The sequence below is a fragment of the Drosophila virilis genome, chromosome 4, assembly GCF_030788295.1.
Source record: "Drosophila virilis strain 15010-1051.87 chromosome 4, Dvir_AGI_RSII-ME, whole genome shotgun sequence".
Classification (NCBI taxonomy): Eukaryota; Metazoa; Arthropoda; class Insecta; order Diptera; family Drosophilidae; genus Drosophila; species Drosophila virilis.
The window spans coordinates 23,909,827-23,918,010 of record NC_091546.1 but is presented as its reverse complement, the minus strand read 5'-3'; the positions used below and the strand labels follow the sequence as shown (position 1 = coordinate 23,918,010).

The 8,184-nt window shown below is 36.7% G+C and overlaps 1 long non-coding RNA gene across 1 annotated transcript; it reads left to right on the top strand.

Moving 5' to 3' along the window:
- Positions 1–1,568: 1,568 nt before the first annotated feature.
- On the top strand, positions 1,569–3,743 carry LOC116651390 (uncharacterized). Its single transcript, XR_004304378.2, has 4 exons — positions 1,569–1,706; positions 1,791–1,846; positions 2,178–2,233; positions 3,665–3,743. It is a non-coding gene; the product is annotated as an uncharacterized lncRNA (long non-coding RNA).
- The last annotated feature ends 4,441 nt before the right edge of the window (positions 3,744–8,184 follow it).

The following is an 8,184-nucleotide window of genomic DNA, read 5'->3' as shown; positions in this document are numbered from 1 at the left end:
GAAGTTATAGACACACGATATGCAGAAAATATATATGTTTAACTTAGTCATATATTAGCTAGTGATACGGATTATTATATCATTAATTATTTTTTATTTATGTGCTAATTGGAAGGGAAGCAAATTGCTTGATAATAAGCTTACCTTAAGGCAAATGTATTTAATTAAATTTTATTACAGTTCTAATTTCATTTTATAATTTTGTTTGTCGAAAAGGGCAGAATATAAACCTTTTTTGCCTTTCTAGTAAAACATGTAAATATTAAAAATATAATAATTGTATTACTTCCTCTGCGCTGTAAATAGAAGAGCAAATATTTCAACTAAATTAATTAATGTCTAAAATTTAAGTATTGTTTAAAGAAAGTCTAGTAACCAAATATAAAACTTTTAGTTATGCTTTCAAACTGTGTAAATATAATTAGGTATTAAATAATGACAGTTAAATAAATGTTGAAATGTTGAATAAATTAAATATATATATATATATATATATATAAACTATTACAAGCTAATTAAGTAGACAGTAAATACCCAATCAGCATTTAGTACTTACTTATATAAACCTAAAACAAACTAATGAATTGCTGTTGAATATATAAAAAATATATATGTATATGCATTATATGTATTTATGTTAAGCGTACATAAAAAGCGTAAAGAAGCTCAGATAATTGTATGTCTAGTATCTGCATACATATGACTATATATAAATATATATACATTACGATTTCATAAGGATATGTATTGTGCAGCTGTATGTGAATAAGTTGTGGCATATCTATGTAACATATATTTGTATGTAAATGTATGCAAAAGTTTACAATAAAATAAAACTTACAAATAACTCTGTAAAAATAATATTAATTACTATCCATATGTATATTAATAAGCGTGACACTTGCTGCCCTTCTTTGTATAGTTGCAGACGAATGCCAGCGAACGGATACAACTTTCAAGGACAACGCAGAGAACGTCCCAGAATGGCTATAAGAAACGAAAAGAAGCACACCATAAAAAACAACAACAAATAATTGAATCAGATCAGAAAACTTTAACATGTACCTATATCAAAAAACATATTACGTATCCTTTATTGAGAAACATTATTATATATATAAAGAAAAATATGTTAAGATATAGCTGGATGCTTGTGCCGGACTGATCATAGTTTTACATATTTTTTAGGAATAAACTCACCCTTCCGTCTATTTACAGGGTATTTGAACACAAAGCACTGCAGCCAAGCACATAATCGTTGGCAAAAACGGCACACATTTCCAAAAACCAGAAAGCACATATACACACTCACACACAAACACGTGCGAAGTGGAAAACTGAATGGCAACAACTGAAAACAGTCTCGTCTTTATTTAAAACCGGGCAAAAAGATTTTCTCTCCGCTCCTTCAGCCTCACGTCGTATTCGTATTTAAATATTGTGCAGCATTTACAGCCGACGTTCTGTTGAAATTGTTGCGGCTGCCATTGAAATGTTGTCGTGTGGAAGTGAGCATATTTTCCAAGCAATTAGTGGCTGGAAAAGCGCACGCCAAATGGACAACAAAGTCGAAGACTGGGTCAAGTGAGCGGCACATAAAAACATTAACATGTAGGTGAATGCATATGGGCACAGTCTGTACAAAACGCGGGCAATCATCTCTTGGCCATGGCCTGTGTGCGAGACTTTAACAATTTAAAGAAACAGTGAGTATAATTATCTTGCATATTTATTAAAATAAGAATTTCATATTTTCATCTATATTACCTTTTCAATATGCCAATCGATAGGACTGATCCCTACGTGTCCCGAATGGTATACGATTCCAGAATCGGACAAACGAAAGGTAAGGGTGCACAACATTTTTTAACCCATCCATTTTTTTTATGCCAATCGATAGTACTGATCTTACGAGTCCAAAATTCAAAAATCGGACATTATTTGGACGAGATATTCCTAAAAATGATCCTAAAAAAGATCAACTATTTTAATTCTCTTGAATGTCAATTAATAGTAGGGATCCGTACGAATTTAAAAAGGTATGATATTTCAAAATTAATCTTTATTTACTCGAAATATTAAAACAAAAAAACTTAACAGTTTTGATTTTCGAACAGACCCTCATTTTAATAAAAAGCATTATTGTAAAATGTCTGATCCTTTAATTTTTATTGCAGGTCGAGTCAGCTGTTACATATGATTCTTATACATCGAATGCTTTGGAAATCTGCAGGTATTTAGCCAATAAATGGTTTTTTTCTCTAATAAGAACATTATTTAAAGAATGGACCATAACTGTGCCATTTCAGGGATTTGATGTCTTGATGTCCTTTGACCAACATATACTCGTCATCTCTGCAACTCGGAATATACAAACAAAGAAAGTTTTTTGAGCAGCTGGGAAAAGCATTTATTTGTTTATAAACAAACTATTTGTATTAACCGAAGAATCAAGTGGCCAAAGAACATCACTATGGTCCTTGTGGTGTTCGAGATATGAGTATTTATTCTTCAAAAGGACAATAATCACATAATTGGCTATTTTGTAATCTATTGTGCAGTCCTTTGGTCATTAGATAGTCCTTATCTGTAAAATCCAGCATATACAATGAAAAGGACGAATGTGCCTCATCAAGCTGAACAAGGATTAATTTATGTGTGCACAAAATTACCTATAGTTCCGCCATATCCTTGCGGTTCCTGACGAGTCTTGTGTCGAACAACTCATAGTAAAGAGGGCTACCAGTTTGCCAAAGGACATCAATATCGTCCTTGTAGTTTCCAAGATATCAGGGATTTTTTTATTATAACATGAGTCCTTGCATCCTCCGCTGAAATTGATCGAATCCCTGAATTTTTAAATGCAGTTCGATACAGCTCGTCCTTACGTTCCCAACGCACCATGTCCTTTGAAAATCCGTCAGGATTTGGTTGAGCTAGAGCTATTTTTCTAAAAAGGACATTTTATTTTTGGTCATAGCTTTGTTATATCCTTAAGGATATCGGAAGGATATACCTTTTTGAACTCGTGGGGAGCAGGACTATCGATTGGCATTCAACGATTTCCCTATTTCAACAAAAAATTTCTCCGAAATTTTTCACAGGGGTTTAGTCAGAAAATTGGCCAAAATCAAAAATTTCCGGGCTAACTTTGCCATTTGAAGGACTATCGGGATGTCCTTTACACAGCTGAATGTCCTTACCCTCACATTTAAGAATATACAACCCGAAGGACGATAGTCCTTCAAACGACAAAGTTTTAAGGACATTTTCGGCTACAGAAAATAGGCCATAACTCGGCTATATCCTTGCATATCCTGGCAGGACATGTGTCAAAAAAATTGTGCCGACTAGGTCCACCAACTGGCCAAAGGACATCAAGATCGTCTCAGAAGTCTCAGAGAAATAGCGATTTTAGTGAAATTTTGTGATTTCAGCCAATTTTCCTTGCGGCCCGCGACAAAATTTACTAAGTTGATGATTCTTAGATGACCCCATAATGTTTGAATGGACTTCGATGCAGTTGGTCTCCACGATCCTAACGCGCCATGTCCTTTGAAAATCTGCAAGGATATGACCGAGTTATGGCAACTTCTTTAGTTAAAACACATATATATATTTCGAATGCCATTTTTAATTTAAATATGTTTTTATATCTTTTCAGATTAAAGGATTCAAGGACTCTAATGGATACTAAAGATTTTCAAGGATTCTTGTCGATTCCAGGACGTTTATTGAGCCAGATATAGTCATTTTAAGTAACAATTGAAAGTACATAATAATTTTCATAAAAATAAATAAATTTAAAACTAATAAACAAATTCCTGCTTTTTTACTTTCAAAGGATATGGTATTGCAACATATTCAAAAATCAACCGTAATTAAAAATCTGTCCGCTGGCTGCCAAGATATTTCATAAATTCTTCTAAAATACCAGGCGAACAGAAATGCCCAGAAGGTCGACGAAATCTTCGAGTAAAACATTTTGTTGCATACGCGTTAGGGGCAAAATGTGACTCATTTAAAATGAGTTATGTTAAGCAGTAACTCATGTAAAATGAGTGCTGTAAAGACGGCTGTTAAGTAACAGCAGCATGTAAAAGGGCTGCTGAAAGAGAAAACATACATATTTTTTGACCATATTCTTGCCAATTTCGCTAGAATAAGGTCCTGTTAAGTTTTTTTGTTTTAATATTTCGAGTAAATAAAGACTAATTTTGAAATATCATACCTTTTTAAATTCGCACGGATCCCTACTATTAATTGACATTCAAGTAAATTTAAATAGATGGGTCAGAAAAAAGTTGCGGACCCAAATAATGACAGATTTTGGAATTTTGAACTCGTAAAATCAGTATTATCGATTGGCACCAAAAAAAAAATTAGTCATAATTTTGAGCTTTTTGCTCTAATAATAAATATATCAAATTGTCAGAATAAATATCTCGCTTAACTTTGAAGCTGACTTATAGCCCGACTACGTAGTTAAATAAATGTTTATTTACTTGGAAATGATATCAGTGCATTATTTACAAAAAACTAAAAACAAAAAAAAAACCAAATAAAAAACACGCTTTACTGGCAAGTGCAAAAAGTGAGTGTAAGCCTGGGCAACGAAAATGGCATTTGCCAGCATTTCTTGACAGGACCTTTGTTCCTAACATCCTTTTTATGGCAAGCTCGCCTGCGTATGCGAGTGGAAAATTCAATTTGCAAAGTGCATAAAAGTAGCAGCAGCAGACGACAGCATTGCCGATGAGAGGATGCAACGTGTGAGATTTTCACTCCGCGCGTTGCGTGTTTGTTGTTAAACAAAAGCGGCAGCTACTCTAACCCAGTTAGGTATACTACCATATACATACAGAACCAGATCTAGAAACAAAAACAGACCAAAAGCCAGCAGCCAGAGCCTGAAGCCAGAAGCAGAACTTGCAGCAGAGACAGACGCTGAGACAGACTCCACTGTTGATGCAGCGAACTGCAAGCTTTGCGGGATGCGGTTAGAGGGGCAGGTGCATAGAAGCATGCAACAAACAAGTGGCACAGTGGCATAAACGTTAACGTAAACGTTAACGTAGACGCAGCGCCCGAGTAGCGCAAACATTGTAATTAAATCTACGTCAACATAAACGACGAATACGAATGGAGAAGGCAATGGGAATATCACTAGGTAATAAAGTGATGGGGTGACGGGGGGAAATCGGTGTGTGCATGGCAAAGGGAATACATGTGTGTGAGTGTATGATGTTAACGAAACTTTTATAGGTATGTGTGTGTTTGCCTATATACCCTATAATATACACAGTAAGTATATAGAGTGTAAGACTTGCCATTTTCGCCTCGTATCCTTATTTAGCATTTTATGCATTTTATGCATTTTCCAATTTACCAAAAATGGCATCTGTGTACCCCGAATACAGGGTATCACTGAGTCGTGCTGCTCTCATTTGTCACTAATTGCTAGTTCTGTTAGCTGTTAGCTGTTGACTTTTGAGCCATAGCTGTGCACAGCTTGGCCAGGAAAGTGACGCAGGCTTTGCCAGCTCTGTGTGTGTGTGTGTGTGTGTGTGTGTGTGTGTTATCCTTATGACGGGCTTTGTTTTGCCGCGTGACACCGCCAAGGCAAGCGAAAGTTGCCGTCTTGTCGGTGCTGCTGTTGTTGTAACAGCAGAGATATACACCAGGTAACACAGGTGAAAGCACGAGAATAATTGTAGAGCATCCATTTCGACAAGTGGGCGGGCGGGCAAATGATCTCTGATCTCCGCTTTGAAGTTTTCCTTTTCATATTGCCTTTTTTGCTCTCACGTTTAGTTAATCCAATTTGTTAGCTCACTTTCAATTACAATTACATTTCAAAAGGGCAGAGTCCTGTTTGTCCTGGCCCTGCATCAAAATTCTTTATGTGGCATGTGCTTGTTGTTGTCTTTTTCGGCATTCTGTACTTGACACTTTTCAATTGTTTTTGATAAGAGTAACTGAAAAGTTAAATTGCATTTAGCATAGTCAGCAAACGAATGAAAAACAACTAACTGACAGTTGGTTTCGAGTAGTTGGCAATTATTTAAAGCTTATTTTGTCACTCTGTAAAAGTCTCTTGAGCAGCTGCAAAAAATTTGTATATATGGTAAAAATGAATTATATTATAATATTCTATATTATATGTTCCTATTTCTATCTGATTATTCCTAGTGCACAGAATTGTTTAGTGGCCCAAGTAGAGTCTTAGGTTTATTGATTTAGAAATGAAAGCTGAGAGCAGTATTTCAAGCAATACGCAATAACTGCGAGCAGAGCAAACGCATATATCTGCAGCAATTAAAACGTAGCTAAAAGGCATAAATCACGCATACGCCCCATTGAGTCCGTGCATTGCGCAGTGGCCATAAAAAGCATACGCAAAATGATTTCAGCCTGCCTTCAAAAATCTACTCGGTTGACCTAATTTGTATCCATTAGACAGGCGATAAATAAACGAGGAAGGAGTCTGGTTAGCTAAATCGATAGGCTGTTCATATAACTTATGGCTTGAGGTGGCCCGCAAATTGCCCGTCAAGTGTTTGCTGTCCTGGAAGGGTTAGGCTTCAACAGTATATTAAGTTGCAGCATGGCTTTGATAAAGGTCAAAAGCGACCGGCAATTAAATGGCCAAGTAATATGATGCCAACGCCAACACTGAGAGCAGGCGTCACTTATGGCTAATAGCCCTGGATGGGCCGTACGAAAGGATGTACCAATAGGGCAATAACTTAGTGCGTGTTGACGCTGATATCCTTTGCTAGCCACTTATCATAACGCTTAAGCGTTGATGGCTATCCCCACTAAGCCCTCGAGCTGTGCTTGTTCGGCGAGACACGCACATGCTCCTGCAATTATGCTAAAAGCGTTAAATTTATAGTTTCCCCATACTCGAGCAGCGACTGCCATTTTTAACATGGCTCCTCATGTCTGCGTCTAAATAAATGGCTTTTAGAGCACGCGTTAATGATGTTGATTGTTGTCCTGGGAGCCCCAGGATCACCGCACCCGAACACGAACCCGAACCCGAACCAGAGCCCGTACTCTATCCTCAGCACCGACAGTTGCCCACCTTTTCATGTTTAATGTTTTTGACTAATGTTTTATAGCTGCAACGCGTCTGCAGCCGGTTCCAGTAGTTCTGCCTCCTGTTGCCACCCCTCTCCTGCTCTTGGCCTATGTCTGGTTTATTTTTATGATGATATATGGCCTGCGTTTTCGGTTTCATATTGGACACTCGCCGGTGCCTGTTTAAAGGATTTAAGGCCTTATTTATTATGGGTATGCTACCTGTTTATGATTCTGCAGAAAGCCGCAAACATTTTGCGACAACACCTAGTGCGTCCTCTCAACTTGTACATTGTTTACTATTAGCACAATATTTCATGTCTTTACATTTTTTTAGTTTTGTGTGTTTCCCTTAACCTAAAAATAATAATGCGATATACTTGCTTTAATATTTATACGGACAAACTGTTGACTTGCCTTCCACGATTAATACACGAGGCTTAATCGAATTTTAACAAATATTAGAAAACGAATTTTTAATAAACTTGCGTTACTTAAGGATAAATTATTCTTCTATTAAACATAAACGTAAATCTAAATATTTATTTTCATTTTCTCAGCCTTTAGCAAACAACTTTTGCTATTTAGTTGCATAATTGAATTAACAGAGTTTACTTGGCAAGGATTAAACTGTCTTCCCGGTATTTCATTTAGAGTGCATGCGGTAAATTCTCGTAATAAACAAAAAGTTCTTCGCACACACACACACACACAAAAACACACATCCGCCCAGTTGGCAGCAGCAATAAAACAAGAAAAGCAACGAAATGCGCTTAGTATGCAACTTTTTGCACCAACGCCCCAAATAACATTAGCGAAAATCACTTAAATGGCTGTAATTTGTTTGGTGCACGGGGCGTATGCGTTACCTGTGGGCCCGCGGCAGCAGCTTATTGAAGCTCAACGAGCTGCTGCTGCACACAAACAAACTTAATACAACAAATTTGTGCCATTTGGGCGTAAAACAAAACACATTTAAAATTTTTAAAGTGCAGCCAAAGCGGAACCGCCCAGCACCCCAGAGAAAAAAAAAAAACCAATTCGCCGAAAAACTCATCACTCAAGCGCAGTTCACGGAATAAGTGCAAGGCCCACGCC